We start from the raw sequence: 21436 nt of genomic DNA on the forward strand, positions 1-21436 counted from the left end.
AAATATTTGATTTGGTTATTTAAATACCTGTATTCAGATGTTTTTCCTGACAATATATAGAGCCATGTCTTTTGACTAATTTAAATAACAATCTAATAATCAAACTTGAATAATCAAGACCAAGCCCCCCCCCCCTCTCTCTTTGTTTACTGAGACAATTCTTTCCTGCCTCAGACAAACGAAGAGAAACATGGAAAGCCACATCATGCAGGATTTATTTCTGTAGGAATAAATTAGAGAACAGACCCATCGTATACATTATGGATGTCAAGACCCACAAGCCATCAAAGGAGCAGAGATGAGGAAACTGCACTATGGGGAAGAGAGTTTAGCCACAGTCCAGGCTGCATCTTGATGACTAACCCACATTGCCAATTTCTAATTACAGGATTTTCTAAATTCATCAAGTAATTAAATGAATCACTCTATTGATTAGGTGTGGTTGACTGGATTGCAGACTAACCAGGGATATTGTCTGAGCAGGATTTAGGCTATCAAATAATCCCTATGTGATGTTTTATGATAATCGTTAATATGGGTAATCAATCAGGGGATTTGGATGGAGTCTTTCGATTATTTTTTTTTCTTTCATTTTTGTTTAACAGAAGCAGTGTGGGACATGCTCAGATCTTTTCATCTTGTGAATACCTGCTGGCGCTACATTTACATTCTTATTAAAGACCGGGCATGTTTTTCAGAATGATATTGGTATGCCAGTGACACACTGAATCTAAGTTGGCCTGTTATTGTTTCTAGTAAATGGGCATAGTGAGTAGTTAGATACATTTTGTGTGTGGTGTGTGTGTGTAGGTGTGTGTATCAGAGCATTTATTAGAGCGCCTCGTCTGCAGTGTGCCTCGTCTGCTGTGTGCGTCGTCTGCTGTGTGCGTCGTCTGCTGTGTGCGTCGTCTGCAGTGTGCGTCGTCTGCAGTGTGCGTCGTCTGCTGTGTGCGTCGTCTGCTGTGTGCGTCGTCTGCTGTGTGTGTCGTCTGCAGTGCCACAAGCCAGCCATTCCTGTATAGGTAATGTCATCTGACTGGGGAAAATGAACACCACAGTGAATCAATGCTCCCCTCACTCTCTGCTCGCCTGTCTTGCTTTCCATGAGGCTGAGCACATCGCTGGCACATATCCTCTCTCCTATTGTCATTCCAAAGGTTCTCCATTTATCCCGACAATGGGTCTAGATCCATATGGAGAGTCACCAGAATACATGGGGCTCCATTCAATTAACACAATTAGGGTAGCACAATTACAGTCTGGTTAGATGCAACACAAGGTAGCCTACATTACACTCCATACAGGTTCATGTATTGATTATGTATGCAAATGGTGAACTGCAGAATTATAGACTAAACTCTGTAGGATTGGTGGCGACAGGCAGGAAGGGGTAAAGCCATGTAAAATCCCTTGATCCTTGATTAGCTTCGGATGACTAATTTCACCTGCAATTTAGGGAGCAGCGAGAGAAGAGCTGACATCAACAGCCCCTATACAAGCAGATACTGAAGATGAATGAGTGGGGGAGAGGAGGCTGGTGTAGGAGTGATAAGGAGGGGAGACAGATAGACGAGGAGGAGGGAGAGAGGGAGGGAGGGTTGAGAAAGACGAGCGTGAGAAAAGAGAGTGAGAAAGCAAAGCGCCAAAGAGGGGAGTCTGATGTAAGGACAGACAGAAAGACAGACAGCAAGATGGGAGGAGCTGGCAGTTTTGACAGAGACAAGAGAGAGAGAGAGAGAGGTAGCGAGGGGGAGAGAGAGAGAGAAATGGTGAAAGAGGGAAAGACAGACAGCAAGATGGGAGGAGCTGGCAGTTTTGACAGAGACAGAGAGGGGTTGGAGAAGGGCATCTGCCGCAGCTGCCGCTGTGACCACACTCCGCTCGACACCATGACAACCACGGCAAACGCACGGCGAGCCCCCGGCCCTGCCGCTACACCAATCAGGGAGGAGTGAGCAGAGCACTGCAACTTGTGTGGGGTGAGACGAGCGCAGGATAACAGAACAGAGCTAGAACACCACAGACACCCCTTCTTACAGCGAGAGAGAAGATACCCAGACATTTATCAGTCTCTTGTCTGCTGCCAGAGAAAACCTCCTGGATTATCAGCGGTGCTCTTGTTCTTTTACCCCGCAGTGGGGAGGAGTATAGGGATGGAGATTCTGGGTATTCAGCCTTCCCTGTTCCTGATTCGAGTTCTCTGCTCCATGGTGGGAGCTGAGAGACGTCTCTTGGAGCCACAGCCACCGACCATGAGGATTGGATAAGAATCCCACCAATTCTAACAGGACCACCCAATCACCATAAAAAAAATGATCTAGAAGTAATCAGAAAAGGGACAGACTGGTAGGGAAACACAAAGAAATATTAAATGTAGAAAATCTGCATCAGGTAAGTTCCTCATTATCTTTTCAATCCATGTGTAAACATTGCATCTCCATAGTCAGACTAAGTATGATCCAGATTCCAGGGTGAATGATCGGACTGGTGTGTGTTTCCCTCTCTGACACACTGGAAATGGTGGCTCAGTGTACATATTTATTCTGCAGGAGATCAATCAGCTGTGTTAAATTACTGCAGTGGGTTTCTTGGTAATCTTAAACAAATCTACTTTGAAGCAAAAGTATACACCTACATGGTTATGGGTTTATATAAATAAAGAAGACACCGGTATCATGTCAGATACGGAGTTGAAATGTATTACATTTTGAGTTTGAACCCCAACATTACACTTTATATACATCACAGAAGACTGAAATATAACATAACCGTTTGACATAGAAACACCGGATTTTCGGCAGTTAAAAAAAGTATGTTTAGAAATTATGAAATTATGAAAAATATTACTAACATTCCACCCATGAGGCCACTAGGGGGTGATTTGGTCCTTCGACTGCAGGAAAGCGCTACCTAAATCCATCATTAATGCAGAAAAGAGGAAAATGGGCTATCATTCTAGTTGAAATATATTGTGTATCTCTGTGGAAATAATCAGCCATGAGTTATTGATACATCCCTTATTATTGCTGAGATAAAAACACGGGGCGTCATCTATAGTAGTTTACCAGTAAACCTCTCTTACCACAGACAATAATCCCACTCACTGTAAAAACACCACATTGTGTTGAGAGGGTTTTAAGCATGTGTTTAGCCAGGCTTTTGGCACTTTGTGCTTATTTTAACAGAGACATGGACCCTCCTAAGCACTTCAACATCACTTGTCCTCAATCTTGTAAAAGGACTGAAACACAATTAAACAATTGGGCCTGCAAGTTAATACCACACTAATGATTCTTCCTCCGTATGATTTGTAAGATAGATACGAAAGGACAGACCTCTTCCTGACTGAGTCTGTAATACCTACATGTTTCAAGCAGACCAACATAGTCCCTGTGCCCAAGGAAGCAAAGGTAACCTGCCTAAATGATTACCGCCCCGTAGCACTCACGTCAGTAGCCATGAAGTGCTTTGAAAGGCTGGTCATGGCTCACATCAACAGCATCCTCCCGGATACCCTAGAATCAATCCAATTCGAATACCGCCCCAACAGATCCACAGATGACGCAACCTCAATCGCATTCCACACTGCCCTTTCCCACCTGGACAAAAGGAACACCTATGTGAGAATTCTGTTCATTGACTACAGCTCAGTGTTCAACACCATAGTGCCCTCAAAGCTCATCACTAAGCTAAGGACCCAGGGACTAAACATCTCCCTCTGCAACTGGATCCTGGACTTCCTGATGGGCCACCCCCAGGTGGTAAGGGTAGGCAACAACACGTTTGCTATGCTGATTCTCAACACTGGGGCCCCTCAGGGGTGTGTGCTTAGTCCCCTCCTGTACTCCCTGTTCAAACATGACTCCAACACCATCATTAAGTTTGCTGACGACGCAACAGTAGTAGGCCTGATCACCAAAAATGATGAGACTGTATGGAGGAGGTTATTGACCTGGCAGTGTGATGCCAGGACAACAACCTCTCCCTCAATGTGAGCAAGACAAAGGAGCTGATCGTGGACACAGGAAAAGGTGGGCCGAACAGATCCCCATTAACAGCAAGGGGGCTGTAGTGGAGCGGGTCGAGAGTTTCAAGTTCCTTAGTGTCCACATCACCAACGAACTATCATGGTCCAAACACACCAAGACAGTCGTGAAGAGTGCACGACAAAACCTTTTCCCCCTCAGGAGACTGAAAAGACTTGGCATGGGTCCCCAGATCCTCAAAAAGTTCTACAGCTGAGTTTCATCGAGAGCATCCTGACTGGTTGCATCACCGCCTGGTATGGCAACTGCTCGGCATCTGACCGTAAGGCGCTACAGAGGGTAGTGCATACGGCCCAGTACATCACTTGGGCCAAGCTTCCTGCAATCCAAGACCTATATAATAGGCGGTGTTTATTTGGTAAATATTTTCTCAACTCTTCTTGAACTGCACTGTTGGTTAAGGGCTTGTAAGTAAGCATTTCACAGTAAGGTCTATACTTGTTGTATTCAGAGCATGTGACAAATACATTTTGATTTGATTTGAAATAACTTTCTTCCTCATTTCTAATGCACATATTCAATCAAACTACTGTAAGAGGTGTGCTATTGTGTTCTTAGCAAGTCTAAATCAAATCAAATCAAATGTATTTATATAGCCCTTCTTACATCAGCTGATATCTCAAAGTGCTGTAAAGAAACCCAGCCTAAAACCCCAAACAGCAAGCAATGCAGGTGTAGAAGCACGGTGGCTAGGAAAGCCCTAATCTAACCTCACACAGCACTAAACAAACAATGACACGTAATTTCTTTCCTCTAATCTCTTCCTCCTCCTCTTCCTCCTGTCATACAGTCATTTGACATAAATTCCAAGTTCTCCAAACAGATGCAACCCACTGGGCACACACTGGTTGAATCAACATTGTTTACATGTCTTCTTTTGTGGAATAGACGTTAAATTGACGTATATATATAATCTAAATTCAGCTTGGACGATAGCAATATACCGCAATGCCAAATAAAACAAAATTAAATAATGTACCAGGGCATTTTATGGATGATTCCATGCACTCGCACACACACACACACACAATTTTTGCAAGTGTACAGTGGGGCAAAAAAGTATTTAGTCAGCCACCAATTGTGCAAGTTCTCCCACTTAAAAAGATGAGGGAGGCCTGTAATTTTCATCATAGGTACACTTCAACTATGACAGACAAAATGAGAAAAAAAATCCAGAAAATCACATTGTAGGATTTTTAATGAATTTATTTGCAAATTATGGTGGAAAATAAGTATTTGGTCACCTACAAACAAGGAAGATTTCTGGCTCTCACAAACCTGTAACTTCTTCTTTAAGAGGCTCCTCTGTCCTCCACTCYTTACTTGTATTAATGGCACCTGTTTGAACTTGTTATCAGTATAAAAGACACCTGTCCACAACCTCAAACAGTCACACTCCAAACTCCACTATGGCCAAGACCAAAGAGCTGTCAAAGGACACCAGAAACAAAATTGTAGACCTGCACCAGGCTGGGAAGACTGAATCTGCAATAGGTAAGCAGCTTGGTTTGAAGAAATCAACTGTGGGAGCAATTATTAGGAAATGGAAGACATACAAGACCACTGATAATCTCCCTCGATCTGGGGCTCCACGCAAGATCTCACCCCGTGGGGTCAAAATGATCACAAGAACGGTGAGCAAAAATCCCAGAACCACACCTGTCTCTTATACACATCTAGATGTGTATAAGAGACAGGATTAAGCCAGTACATGTCCAGGCCCATCTGAAGTTTGCTAGAGAGCATTTGGATGATCCAGAAGAAGATTGGGAGAATGTCATATGGTCAGATGAAACCAAAATAGAACTTTTTGGTAAAAACTCAACTCGTCGTGTTTGGAAGACAAAGAATGCTGAGTTGCATCCAAAGAACACCATACCTACTGTGAAGCATGAGGGTGGAAACATCATGCTTTGGGGCTGTTTTTCTGCAAAGGGACCAGGACGACTGATCCGTGTAAAGGAAAGAATGAATGGGGCCATGTATCGTGAGATTTTGAGTGAAAACCTCCTTCCATCAGCAAGGGCATTGAATATGAAACGTGGCTGGGTCTTTCAGCATGACAATGATCCCAAACACACCGCCCGGGCAACGAAGGAGTGGCTTCGTAAGAAGCATTAAGGTCCTGGAGTGGCCTAGCCAGTCTCCAGATCTCAACCCCATAGAAAATCTTTGGAGGGAGTTGAAAGTCCGTGTTGCCCAGCAACAGCCCCAAAACATCACTGCTCTAGAGGAGCAACAGTGTGTGAAAACCTTGTGAAGACTTACAGAAAACGTTTGACCTCTGTCATTGCCAACAAAGGGTATATAACAAAGTATTGAGATAAACTTTTGTTATCGACCAAATACTTATTTTCCACCATAATTTGCAAATAAATTCATAAAAAATCCTACAATGTGATTTTCTGGATTTCTTTTTCTCATTTTGTCTGTCATAGTTGAAGTGTACCTATGATGAAAATTACAGGCCTCTCTCATCTTTTTAAGTGGGAGAACTTGCACAATTGGTGGCTGACTAAATACTTTTTTGCCCCACTGTATATACAAAAAAGGAAATACCTTATCTACATAAGTATTCAGACCCTTTGCTATGAGACTCCCAATTGAGCTCAGGCATCCTGTTTCCATTGATCATCCTTGAGATGTTTCTACAACTTGATTGGAGTCCACCTGTGGTAAATTCAATTGATTGGACATGATTTGGAAAGGCACACACATGTCTATATAAGGTGCCACAGTTGACAGTGCATGTCAGAGCAAAAACAAAGACATGAGGTTGAAGGAATTGTCCATCAAGCTCCAAGACAGGATTGTGTTGAGGCACAGATCTGGGGAAGGGTACCAAAACATTTCTGCAGCATTGAAGGTCCCCAAGAACACATTCTTAAAATGAAGAATTTTGGAACCACCAAGACTCTTCCTAGAGCTGGATGTCCGGCCAAACTGAGGAATCGGGGGAGAAGGGCCTTGGTCAGGGACATGACCAAGAACCCGATGGTCACTCTGACAGAGCTCCAGAGCTCCATGTCTGGAGGAAACCTGGCACCATCCCTACGGTGAAGCATGGTGGTGACAGCATCATGCTGTGGGTATGTTTTTCAGCGGCAGGGTCTGGGAGTCCAGTCAGGTTTGAGGGAAAGACGAACGGAGCAAGGTACAGAGAGATCCTTGATGAAAAACTGCTCCAGAGCATTCAGGACCTCAGACTGGGGCGAAGGTTCACCTTCCAACAGAACAACGAACCTAAGCACACAGCCAAGACAACGCAGGAGTGGCGTTGGGACAAGTCTCTGAATGTCCTTGAGTGGCACAGCCAGAGTCCGGACCTGAACCTGATCGAACATCTCTGGAGAGACCTGAAAATAGAAGAGTAGGAGAAACTCCACAAATACAGGTGTGCCATGCTTGTAGTGATATATCCAAGAAGACTCAAGGCTGTAATTGCTGCCAGTGGTGCTTCAACAAAGAGTTAAGAGTCTGAATAATTATGTAAATGTAATATTTAAGTAGTTTTATTTTTATACATTTGCAAAAAAATCTAAAACCATGTTTTTGCTTTCTCATTATGGGGTATTGTGTGTAGATTGATATGGAAAAAAATGTTTAATCAATTTAAGAATAAGGCTGTAACGTAACAAAATGTGGTTAAAGTCAAGGCGTTTGATTACTTTCCGAATATATATACACAATATATATATATATACACTACCAGTCAAAAGTTTTAGAACACCTACTCATTCAAGGGTTTTTCTTTATTTTTTACTATTTTCTACATTGTAGAATAATAGTGAAGACATCAAAACTATGAAATAACACACATGGAATCATGTAGTAACCAAAAAACTGTTAAACAAATCAAAATATATTTTATATTTGAGATTCTTCAAATAGCCACCCTTTGTCTTGATGACAACTTTGCACACTCTTGTGTGTTTTATACAGTGCATTTGGAAAGTATTCAGACCCTTTTACTTTTTCCACATTTCCACATATATATATATAGTATCTACATCTGTTACTTGTCAGAAGCCACATCACATAGATGTGCTGCATAGTCCAGATGGACGTTACATTTCCCAAAGGCAGCAGTCTCTCCATCCATCTGTGTATCTCAGATGTGCTTTGAAATCACACCTGTGGTTCCACACCTGAGACTATGTTTGAACGTGCCCACTTCGAACCTACCCTCTAACTAAGCCATGTGTTAAAACCAATGATTACGCCATGTACTGTAGTTAGTTCCTTGTTGTGAATACAGTAGGTAGTGCAGGAGGAATCAAATGTTCAGGCTTCTTTAGTGCTTCTAAGAATCAGCCCTTTCTCATAATTAGGGTTGCAAAGCTACGAGTAATTTACCAAAGTTACCGGAATCTTCAGTAATTTTGGTAATGAACAGAAAATCTATGGAAATCTATCGTAACTTTGTTCATTTATATTTGAATATTGTCCATGACTTTCTATTAGATAGCCCATATGGTTCAAGACAAAATAGCCAAATGAAGGAAGAAAGCATGTAATCAACATAGGCATTATTTTCAATTACCTGTGCAATTTACCTTTTTCCCAAATGCCACCAGTTTGATGCCAAAACATTAATATTTCATACTGAAACCCTCATATCCGTTACAAAAAACCACAAAGTATTTCACATGTGGAAAATCATGATTTCACATGAAATGTGAAAACCTGTTTTTGGCGTCAAACTGTTTTTTTGTTTTCACGTGTGTAGTTTCACGTTATCACATGTTGCTTTACATGTTGTTACATTAACTTCACATAAGATCACGTGATCACATTAAAAAACGTTTTTTTTCACACTTTATGTGTTCACATTTGAAATTCATGTGGTTTTTCCATAAGGGATTAAACACCAATGGTATTCACTAATGGTGATGGTATACATTTAGAACTGCCCTGTATTTACACAGTCAGATGGAACATCTGCATTTAATGGCTGGAATGCGCTTTTAACCAATCAGCATTCAGGATTAGACCCACCTGTTGTATACATTTAGAAAACTTTTACAACTTTTACAACTTTTTCATTATATGTTAAATTTTTAAATCGTCTTATTTAATTATTTCATATATATTACATGTGATAGGGCCAGAGATAATTACAGACACCTTTGATAATCTGAAGTACCCAAAAGGGCCACTAGATATAGATCACATAAAATCCTTAAAAGATACTAACATTCTGGTAGTTTACTGGTAAACTTCCTAAAATTTCCAATAATATACCTTCCCTAGTCATAATTCTCTGTCCGCGTTGGATGCACCACACAGAGTTCACTGTAACGTGGGTGGAAAACGAACCCAACAGTGGGTGACGAGTAGAGAAAGTAATGTTTAGAATAACTCATCTCTCTGAGGAGGAGTATTAGCATTGTTGTGATAATAATTAGAGTCATTGTTGAGCTTTGTGCCTAACCCAGTTGATGGGCTGTGAGAAACAATATCTCAGGGGTAGGAAGTGTGGACGAGTCACACACAGTCGAGCGGAAGATTTGCATTTCTCATGGTGCTTCTGGTGGATTCCTCCTCCTCCTTGCGTCCTTCTCCAACCGTCCCTTGTCCCATTCGCCTACCTGAGATAAATGTCTCAGCGTTATCCCTCACCTCACCCTTTCCTACTCCCTTCCCAAACCGTCTCACCCTTCCCTAGTTACTCTCCCCCGCCCACCCTTTCATCACAGGCATGCTTGCTAATCCTTCAATCCCATGCCACCCCCCAGCCTCCTCTTCATCTTCCCTCCTTCCCATCATGTCTGTGATGCAGTAACAGCACTTGCCTCCTATGAGCATTTCTGAGTGGATAATTCTCTGTATTGCTTCAGGATAGCAAAAGCACATTCAGCCTGCTGAATTGAATTGTGGTACTTTAATCTGACACAATAGGGACTCCTTGAACCTGACTGACCACAATCCAATCCATGTCTTAAATTAATGTTGTTTGGAGGTTTGTACAGTAGTTGTTCAGTCTGATAGCCACTAGGGACACAGTCATGACAAGATCAGTACCGACTCTTTTCTTCCAGATGTATAGTTCTCACCATAGTGATAGAGAGACAGAAGTCTCACATCATAATGGCAAGAGGCCATCTATTGACCAATCGAACACATTTGAAGACAGTACAGGCAACAGTTTTATTAAATGTGTTTTTTACATTCTAAATGTTACACCCTACAGGCCTACACCTATAGTACTGGAGCAGGGAGGATGTCCAGCCTCCTACAGCTCTATACTGTACTGGAGCAGAGGGAGATCTCCAGCCTCCCTACAGCTCTATACTGTACTGGAGCAGGAGGATGCTCAGCATCCTCAGCCTCCTACAGCTCTATACTGTACTGGAGCAGGGAGGATGCTCCACGCTCCCTACAGCTCTATACTGTACTGGAGCAGGGAGGATGCTCCAGCCTCCCTACAGCTTCTATACTGTAACTGGAGCAGGAGGAAGCATGCTGCCAGCCTCCCTACACTCTATACTGTACTGGAGCGGAGGATGCTACCAGCCTCCCTTACAGCTCTATACTGTACTGGAGCAGGGAGGATGCTCCCAGCCTCCCTACAGCTCTATACTGTACTGGACGGCAGGGAGGATGCCTCCAGCCTCCCTACAGTCTATACTGTAACTGGAGCAGGGAGGATGCTCCAGCCTCCCTACAGCTCTATACTGTAACCTGGAGCAGGACGGATGACTCAGCATCCCCTACAGCTCTTATTATAGCTGTACTGAGCAGGGAGGAACTACTAACTCATCCACCTCCCTACAGCTACTATATACTGTACTGGAGCAGGGGAGGATGCTCCAGCCTCCCTACGCAGCTCTATACTGTATACTGGAGCAGGGAGGACTCTGCCCAGCCTCCGTCTAAAACGCCATATTATCACGCTGAGTACTGCCTGGACAGGGTAGCAGGGAGGGGGGGCTTCCAACCCTCTCCCGGCCTTCCCCTAACGCTCTATTTATTAACTGTAAAACTGGGGAGCACCGGAGGATGCTTGCCCATAGTCCGCGCTGGACATTTCGCCAGCCCCGTTCGTCTATTGCACTCGGTTCCTACAAAGCTCATACGTAAACTGGAGACAGGGAGGACTCTCCAGGCGTCCCTACAGAGCTCTAACGATCTAACTGTATAATACTGGAAGCCAGGAGGTATAGGCCTCAGCACTCTCCCATACAGCTCTAAAGATACTGTAAACTGAGCAGGGAGGGAATGCCTCCAGCCTCCCCTCCTTAATAAGCCCCGAAGAAAGTAACAACCAGATTTACAGCTTCATTTAGGAATGTACTGGAGGCAGGGCGGGAGCATGTGCCCTCAAAGTCCCTCTTTTCCTACAAGCTCTAAAAATTAATAGTAACAGCTGGAGCAGGTCGAGGGATTGGGCCTCCAAAGACCTCCCTACTCAAGCTCTAAAAAATTAAAAGTAACTGTACTGGATGCATGCAGGAGGAATGCCTCCATAGCCTCTCCCATCCTATCAAGCTCTAAAAGGACTAATAATAAATACTCGTAATACTATCTTGGCAGGGAGCAGTGGGGAAAAGGGAATGCTCCCAGCTCCCCCTACAGCATTCTATACTTGTAAACTGGAGGCAGGAGGAGTATGCGTTCCAGACCCTCACCTCAACAGACAAGCTCATACCTTTGTGTACTGGGACTTGCAAAGGGGGAGGACAGTTAGATTTAGCCCTCCCACAAGCCTCCCTACAGTTCTATACTGTATCTGGAGCAAGGGAGGATGTCCCAATACAGCCCCTACACTCTGAAATACTGTACTGGAGCAGGGAGGATGCTCCAGCTCCCTACAGCTGCTATACTGTATTGGAGCAGGGAGGATGCTCCAGGCCTCTCCTACAGCTCTATAATGTACTGGACAGGGAAGGGATGCTCCAGCCTCCCTACAGCTCTATACTGTATGGAGCAGTGAGGAATGCTCCAGCCTCCCTACAGCTCTATACTGTACTGGAGCAGGGAGGATGTTTGTTCTATGACAGCTAGTTTATGAAGTGCCAGGTATCCAGCCCCTGATGTAATGAGCCGAACCAGAGAATCCTGAACGTCAGGAGACAACTCTTATGCAAGTTGATCAATGAGTGCATTTCTATTGCTGGGCATAGCAATGAAACATCAGTAGGAAGTATCCATGTCCTCTCCAGTGGTTCTCTTCACCTAAAGGCGGGCAGAACCATTCTAGCAGCTCACAAGACTTCAGAAGTGCAGTGAATCGGTTGCGTTCACCTTGACATTACCGAGCACCCACAGCTGGTTCCATTGTACTTCCTCATGTATTTAATCTCCCCTGATTTACACATCCTGCACAGTTAATAGAATATCCTCGTTTCGGGTTTTGAAAAACAATCAAGTCATTTTCAGTATGTTACTGTGGCCTCTATGTATAGAAGTACACTTTAAAAAAGGGTTCCAAAGGGGTTCTTTGGCTGTCCCCTTAAGATAACTGTTTTTTGGTTCCAGGTAGAACCCTCTGTGGAAAGGTTTCTAATTGGAACAAAAAGAGTTCTTCAAAGGGTTCTCCTATGAGGACAGCCAAAGAACCATTTTAGGTTCTGGATAGCACCTTTTTAGAGTTTTAAGTGATAATGGTAGATATATATATTTAACATGATTGAAGCAGCACTGCCCTCAGTCTTGCTGTTGGTTGAAATCATAGAGATAGATAGAGGACCGTAGATGGATATAACCTGTTTTAGCATGGACATTGTCATTGAGGGCTCCTAACATTTAAGGTAGTTCCTAAGATGAGTCCTTTATTTAACTCTATGGTTGAAATGCACTCGAGAGAGAAAAATAAACTCATGAGAGGCCAATCCATTGTAGGCTATTTGTCTTGTGGTAATTGGAGTGTGGTGTGGTGCAGAAGTGTGGTCTGTGCATCAGTCACCACAGTAATGAGAAGCTGTGCACATGGACGATCAACACCATGCCTCACAGTCTAATATCACCCATCACTTTACCACTCTGGTCACCACACTAATTAGGTTACAGTATACCAGGAGCATATATAATAATAATTATAATAATAATATGCTGTAAGATGACACACTAGATAATAAGGAGTCATTTAGGTTTCTTTTAAATCAAATAAATTCAGACTTTATTTGTCACATGCGCCGAATACAACAATGCAGTTCAAAAAAGAGTTAAGAAAATATTTACTAAATAAACTAAAGTAAAAAATTATAAAAAGTAACACAATAAAATAACAATAACAAGGCTATATACAGGGGTTACTGGTACCGAGTCAATGTGCGGGGTACAGGTTAGTCGAGGTAATTTGTACATGTAGTATATACCAGGCGGTGTTAAAGGAAGGCCCAAAACATTGTCAAAGACTCCGGTTACTGGTACCGAGTCAATGTGCGGGGTACAGGTTAGTCGAGGTAATTTGTACATGTAGGTAGGGGTGAAGTGACTATGCATAGATAATAAACAGCAAGTAGCAGCAGTGTAACAACAAATGGGGGAGGGGGGGGGGGGGTTCAATGTAAATAGTCCGGTGGCCATTTGATTAATTGTTCAGCAGTCTTATGGCTTGGGGGTAGAAGCTGTTAAGGAGCCTTTTGGTCCTAGACTTGGCGCTCCGGGTACCCCTTGCCGTGCGGTAGCAGAGAAAACAGTCTGTGACTTGGGTGACTGGAGTCTTTGACAATGTTTTGGGCCTTCCTTTAACACCGCCTGGTATATACTGTAGGCAGGAATGGCAGGAAGCTTGGCACCAGTGATCTACTGGGCCATACACACTACCCTCTGTAGCGCTTAGCAGTTGCCATACCAGGCGGTGATGCAACCGGTCAGGATGAGGGGGAAAAGGTGTTGTCGTGCCCTCTTCACGAATGTCTTGGTGTGTTTGGACCATGATAGTTTGTTGGTGATGTGTACCAACTCTCGACCCGCTCCACTACAGCACCGTCTATGTTAATGGGGGCCTGTTCGGCCCGCCTTTCCTTCTCCTGTAGTCCACAATCAACTCCTTTGTCTTGCTCACGTTGAGGGAGAGGTTGTTGTCCTGGCACCACACTGCCAGGTCACTGAACTCCTCCCTATAGGCTGTCTCATTGTTGTTGATAATCAGGCCTACCACTGTTGTGTCATCAGCAAACTTAATGATGGTGTTGGAGTCGTGTTTGGCCACGCAGTCGTGGGTGAACAGGGAGTACAGGAGGGGACTAAGCACGCACCCTTGAGGGGCCCCAGTGTTCAGGATCAGTGTGGCAGACATGTTGTTGCCTACCCTTACCACCTGGGGGCAGCCTGTCAGGAATTCCAGGATCCAGTTGCAGAGGGAGATGTTTAGTCCCAGGGTCCTTAGCTTAGTGATGAGGTTTGTGGGCACTATGGTGTTGAATGCTGAGCTGTAGTCAATGAACAGCATTCTCACGTAGGTGTTCCTTTTGTCCAAGTGGTAAAGAGCAGTGTGGAGTGTAATTGAGATTGCGTCATCTGTGGATCTGTTGGGGCAGTATGCAAATTGGAGTGGGTCTAGGGTTTCCGGGATGATTCTGTTGATGTGAGCCATGACCAGGCTTTCAAAGCACTTCATGGCTTCCGACGTAAGTGCTACGGGGCGGTAATCATTTAGGCAGGTTACCTTCGCTTCCCTAATAACACAGAGCACGGTTTGGTCACTCTCGGTGGGCCTTGATTGTGTGTGGGTTTGTATGAATGTGTATTGAGTGTTTATAAGTGTGTATGAGTTTGTGAGTATAAGGAGAAACCACGGTAACCCTGTCTCATTCCAGTAAATAATGTTGAATAAATCATGGACCTGTGACCCCAGAAGTCCCCCCAGAGGCGTAACTCTGTTGGTTATTTGTAACAGCAAGCTCTAGAACAACTATCTGATAATGGAGGGGGACAACAGACATCATTGACTTTAGAGTTAATATTTTATAGGGATGTGAATTGAGATTGTAAAGGAGGTGATTGATGTAATTGCTTTGACCGGTTTTAGTCCTCTCCGTTAGAAAGACAGATAGGGGATGTGTGCTAGAGCTGGGCATAAGGTTGGCTTTGCTTGGTTCACCTACATTTAATGCTAAATATTGCCCACATTGAAAAACTGTGCACTCTGTGCACTGCAGCTGCCAGCCTGGTCTGTTGAAGAGATATAGAACAGCATGAGCGTTTGAGCACAGTAGATATTAACCAGCCATGTTGGAACGATGCTACCAAAGCTTATCACAAAGGAATAATAATAATGCTTAGTATTAGATATGATGGCTGTATTACACATTGGAGGTTGTTGTTGGTATTCTGGGACATGTCTTATTAGTTGTCACTATACATATTCCTCCTCATTTACAACTGACGCAGGAATGCATTTCCAAGGTGACAATTTGGTGCGAACACAATCTAACTGTCACGTATACTCCCTCTCTCTGGGGCTCTAGGTCACCAGGCTGCTCATTATTACGCACACCTGTCACCATCGTTACGCGCACCAGCACCTCATCAAACTCACCTGGACTTCATCACCTTCTTGATTACCTTCCCTATATCTGTCACTCCCTTTGGTTCCTTCCCCAGGCGTTATTGTTTCTGTTCCGTTGTTTCATGTCTGTGCGCTGCTCGTGTTTCTTGTTTTGTCCATGTTCATCTATTTATTAAATGATTCACTCCCTGAACTTGCTTCCCGACTCTCAGCGTACACGTTACAGAATAACGCCTCACCAAAGGGGAGCATCAGTGTTTTTGTGTCAGTAGGTGACGTCGGGTCCGGGTGCCGCTGCCGGAGCAACCGAGGATGCCTCAGCCGGCTCATCAGGCTTCCATGCCTCAGCCGGCATGTCAGGTTCACAAGACTTGGTTGGCCGGTCAAGCATGTGTTGCCGAGTCTACAGAGGATGCCTCAGCTAGCTCGGCAGGCTCCCATGCCTCAGCCGGCTCGTCAGGTTCCCGCGCCTCAGCTGGCTCGACAGATTCCCGCGCCTCAGCAGAGGCGACCGGTCCGCTCCTGGTTCCCGGAATCGTCCATTTGGTCGGTGTCCTGCAGTTGGAGCCGCGTATCAGGGAGGGGGTACTGTCACGTGTATTCCCTCCCCAGCGCTCTAGGTCACCAGGCTGCTCATTATTACACACACCTGTCAACATCGTTACGCGCACCAGCGCCTCTTCAGACTCACCTAGACTTCATCACCTTCCTGATTACCTTCCCTAGATATGTCACTCCCTTTGGTTCCTTCTCTAGGCGTTATTGTTTCTGTGTCTGTTTCATGTCTGTATGCTGCTCGTGTTTCTTGTTTTGTCCATGTTTGTTTATTTATTAAATTATTCACTCCGTGTACTTGCTTCCCGACTCCCAGCGTACACGTTCCACTAAGTATCCCTCCTCGAGATTCCTTGCCAAGAATGTTTCTGTGTGTTTGGAGTGTTCCAATCTCCATTATACCTGAGGGAATGTAATACTGGTGTAACAAGGACATAGTTAACACCAGCATGTCATCCACCTCAAAGGGTGGCTCAGTTGTATTGATTAAGTCAATGGTTGGTTCAATTACCAAGGGATCAGGGGCTAACAAGCTTGGCTTATGTACAGACATATCCACCCTCTCTGGCTGGGCTGGCCAATCACCTTACTGTGTTTGTCAAATCTAAGTGATTTGAGCAGGTCCCTAGGTAGCTGAGGTAGTGACAGTCTTGCCAAGGTCACCGTCCCCAAGAGATTAAGCTCCCACCAGCAGCACTTAAACCACCCAGTCATCCACACGCTGCAGAAAATACAGTGGAAGAGTGTTTTGTCAGCCATGGCTCAGCTTGGAGTGGACCCATATCTCCTGCAGAGGCCCTGAAGCAGGGGGCTCACTCATGCAAGACCAGGCTGAGGGAAAAGCAAGCACACTTCTCAAGTAAATTTCTCTCCCAACACCCCTCGACACCCCTTCTCCAACTTCCCTCCCATTGGGAGGAGTGTATTTGGCAGGGGATCAGCGCGATGCGCTACCCCCAAGCCTCCACTCCCTCTCCATGTGGTGAGCCATGAATATGGATGTGTGTGACTGGAGTTCCAGAGACGTCAGGCCCCGCGGGGCTGTGTGGGGCCACAGCGCTGGCTCTGGCTGGGTGGGGAATGAGAACAAGAGTGATGAGGGCGGGGCGGTGGGTCGGTGGCAGATGGGTTATGATCGGGGGCGTGGGTGGCAGATGGGTTATGAGGTGGTTGCGGTGGGAATGAGGTGGGCGATGGGTGGCAGATGGGTTATGAGTGGGTGCGGGAGGTGGCAGATGGTATGAGTGGGCAGTGGGGTGCAGATGGTTATGAGGTTGGTGCGGTGGGGTGGCAGAGGGTTATGGGGGTGGCGGTGGGTGGCAGATGGGTTATGAGGGGGTGCGGTGGTGTGGGAGATGGGTTATGAGGGGGTGGGTGGGGTGCAGATGGGTTATGAGGGGGGGTGGCTGGGTGGCAGATGGTTTGAGTGTGGCAGTGGGGTGGCGGTGGGGTGGCAGATGGGTTATGAGGTGGTGGTGGGGTGCAGAGGGTTATTGTCGGGTGGCAGGTGGGGGTCAATGGGTTATGGGGGTGGCGGTGGGTGAGATGGTTATGAGGGCGGTGCGGTGGTGGCAGATGGGTTATGAGGGGTGGCGGTGGGGTGGCAGATGGTAGAGGGGTGGGGTGGGTGGCAATGGGTTATGAGGGGGTGGCGGTGGGGTGCAGAAGTGGGTTATGAGTGGTGGCGTGGGTGCAGATGGGTTATGGGGGGCGGTGGGCTGGCGATGTTATGGGGTGGCCGGGTGTGGCAGATGGGTTATGAGGGCGTGGGTGGGTGGCAGATGGGTTATGAGGGGTGGCGGGGTGGCAGATGGGTTATGAGGGGGTGGCAGTGGGTGCAGTATGGTGTTATATGAGTGGTGCGGTGGTGGCGGGTATGGTGGCAGATGTTATGGGGTGCAGTGGGTGGGTGGGTGGCAGATGGTTATGAGGTGGGTTGGCGGTGGGTGGCAGATGGGTTACGACAGGTGGCGTGGGTGCAATGGTTACAGGTGGTGGCAGTGGGTGGCGGTGGGGGCAGATGGGTTACGAGGTGTGCAGTGGTGGCGGTGGGGTGGCAGATGGGTTACGAGGTGGTGGCGGTGGGGTGGCAGATGGGTTACGAGGGTGGCAGTGGGGTGGAGATGGGTTACGAGGTGGTGGCGTGGGGTGCGGTGGGGTGGCAGATGGGTTACGAGGTGGTGGCAGTGGGTGGCAGATGGGTTTCAGTCGGTGCAGGTGGGGGCGGTGGGTGGGCAGATGGGTTACGAGGTGGTCTGGCAGTGGGGGCGTGGGTGGCAGATGGTTAGGAGGTGCGTGGCTGGTGCAGTGGACAGTCGGGGTGGGTGCAAGATGGGTTAGTAGAGTGGTGGAGGGGGTGGCTGGTGGGGTGGCAGATGGTTACGAGGGTGGTGGCAGTGGGGGTGGGGTGGGGTGCAGATGGGTTGAGGTTGGCAGTGGGGTGGCAGTGGGGTTACGATGGTGGTGGGTGGCAGATGGTTATGAGGGTGCGGTGAGGTGGCAAGATGGGTTATGAGGGGTTGGTGGGGTCGGCGGTGGGGTGGCAGATGGGTGCTTCTGCCTGCGGCTATGGAACCCTGACCTGTTCATCGGACGTACTACCTGTCCCAGACCTGCTGTTTTCAACTCTCTAGAGACAGCAGGAGCGGTAGAGATACTCTTAATGATCGGCTATGAAAAGCCAACTGACATTTACTCCTGAGGTGCTGACTTGCTGCACCATCGATAACTACTGTGATTATTATTATTTGACCATGCTGGTCATTTATGAACATTTGAACATCTTGGCCATGTTCTGTTATAATATCCACCCGGCACAGCCAGAAGAGGACTGGCCACCCCTCATAGCCTGGTTCCTCTCTAGGTTTCTTCATAGGTTTTGGCCTATCTAGGGAGTTTTTCCTAGACACTGTGCTTCTACACCTGCATTGCTTGCTGTTTGGGGTTTTAGGCTGGGTTTCTGTACAGCACTTTGAGATATCAGCTGATGTAAGAAGGGCTATATAAATACATTTGCTTTGATTTGATAAGGTTTTATTTTTGAAATTTTATTTCACCTTTATTTAACCAGGTAGGCTAGTTGACAACAAGTTCTCATTTGCAACTGTGACCTGGCCAAGATAAAGCAAAGTAGTTCGACACATACAACAACACAGAGTTACACATGGAGTAAACAAACATACAATCAGTAGAAGAACAGTAGAAAAATCTATATACAGTATGTGCAAATGAGGTAGGATAAGAGAGATAAGGCAATATATAGGCCATGGTGGCGAAGTAATTACAATATACCAATTCAACACTGGAATGGTAGATGTGCAGAACATGAATGTGCAAGTAGAGATACTGGGGTGCAAAGGAGCAAGATAAATAAATAAATACAGTATGGGGATGAGGTAGATTGGATGGACTATTTACAGATGAGCTATGTCCAGGTGCAGTGATCTGTGAGCTGCTCTGACAGCTGGTGCTTAAAGCTAGTGAGGGAGGTAAGAGTCCAGCTTTAGTTATTTTTGCAGTTCGTTTCAGTCATTGGCAGCAGAGAACTGGAAGGAGACGCGGCCAAAGGAAGAATTGGCTTTGGGGGTGACCAGTGAGATATACCTGCTGGAGCGTGTGCTACAGGTGGGTGCTGCTATGGTGACCAGTGAGCTGAGATAAGGCAGGGCTTTACCTAGCAGAGACTTGTAGATGACCTGGAGCCAGTGGATTTGGCGACGAGTATGAAGCGAGGGCCAGCCAACGAGAGTGTACAGGTCGCAGTGGTGGGTAGTATATGGGGCTTTGGTGACAAAACGGATGGCACTGTGATAGACTGCATCCAATTTGTTGAGTAGAGTGTTGGAGGATACTTTGTAAATGACATCGCCGAAGTCGAGGATCGGTAAGATGGTCAGTTTTACGAGGGTATGTTTGGCAGCATGAGTGAAGGATACTTTGCTGCAAAATAGTAAGCCGATTCTAGATTTAATTTTGGATTGGAGATGTTTAATGTGAGTCTGGAAGGAGAGTTTACAGTCTAACCAGACACCTAGATATTTGTAGTTGTCCACATAATTCTAAGTCAGAACCATCCAGAGTAGTGATGCTGGATGGTCGGGCAGTGCGAGCAGCGATCGGTTGAAGGCATGCATTTTAGTTTTACTTGCATTAAGAGCAGTTGGAGGCCACGGAAGGAGAGTTGTATGGCATTGAGGCGATCTGGAGGTTAGTTAACACCATGTCAAAGAAGGGCCAGAAGTTTACAGATGTGTTGTCTGCGTAGAGGTGGATCAAAGAATCCCCGCAGCAAGAGGCGACATCATTGATGTATACAGAGAAAAGAGTCAGCCTAAGAATTGAACCCTGTGGCGCCCATAGAGACTGCTCAGAGGTCTGGACAACCAGGCCCTCTGATTTGACATGCTTGAACTCTATCAGAGAAGTAGTTGATGAACCAGGCGAGGCAATCATTTGAAAACCAAGGTCTGTTGAGTTTGTCAATAAGAATGTTGTTGATTGACAGAGTCGAAAGCCTTGCCAGGTCGATGAATATGGCTGCACAGTAATGTCTCTTATCGATGGCGGTTATGATATCGTTTAGGACCTTGAGCGTGGCTGAGGTGCACCATTGACCAACTCTGAAACCGGATGCATAGTGGAGAAGGTACGGTGGGATTCGAAATGGTCGGTATCTGTTTGTTAACTTGGCTTTCGAAGACCTTAGAAAGGAGGGTAGGATAGAATATACAGTGGGAGAAACAAGTATTTGAGACACTGACGATTTTGCAGGTTTTCCTACTTCAAAGCATGTAGAGGTCTGTCATTTTTTATCATAGGTACACTTCACTGTGAGAGCGAATCTAAAACAAAAATCAGAAAATCACATTGTATGATTTTAAGTAATTAATTTGACATTTTATTTGCATGACATAAGTATTTGATCAATACCAACCAGTAAGAATTGCGGTCTCACAGACCTGTTAGTTTTTCTTTAAGAACCTTCTGTTCTCCACTTCATTACCTGTATAACTGCACTGTTGAACTCGTTACCTGTATAAAAGACACTGTCCACACACTCGATCAACAGAACCTCCAACCTCTCCACAATGGCCAAGACCAGAGAGCTGTGTAAGGACATATAGGGAAAGAATTGTAGACCTGCACAAGGCTGGGATGGGCTACTAGGACAATAGGCAAGCAGCCTGGTGAAGAAGGCAAACAACTGTTGGCGCAATTATTAGAATGGAAGAAGTTCAGAGATGACGGTCAATCACCTCAGTCTGGGGCTCCATGCAAGATCTCACCTCGTGGGGCATCAATGATCATGAGGAAGGTGAGGGATCAGCCAGAACTTACACGGCAGGACTGGTCAATGAACCTGAAGAGAGCTGGGACA

At 45.8% G+C, this 21436-nt stretch overlaps 1 protein-coding gene across 1 annotated transcript in view; it reads left to right on the forward strand.

The window, feature by feature from the left end:
- The first annotated feature begins 1905 nt into the window (after positions 1 to 1905).
- Positions 1906 to 21436, forward strand: part of LOC111964385 (short transient receptor potential channel 5-like) — a 54005-nt gene continuing 34474 nt past the window's right edge. The window contains 1 exon segment of the mRNA XM_023988271.2: positions 1906 to 2391. The gene's annotated coding sequence lies outside the window, so the exon portion shown is untranslated.

Source organism: Salvelinus sp. IW2-2015, linkage group LG5 (assembly GCF_002910315.2).
Source record: "Salvelinus sp. IW2-2015 linkage group LG5, ASM291031v2, whole genome shotgun sequence".
Taxonomy (NCBI): Eukaryota; Metazoa; Chordata; class Actinopteri; order Salmoniformes; family Salmonidae; genus Salvelinus; species Salvelinus sp. IW2-2015.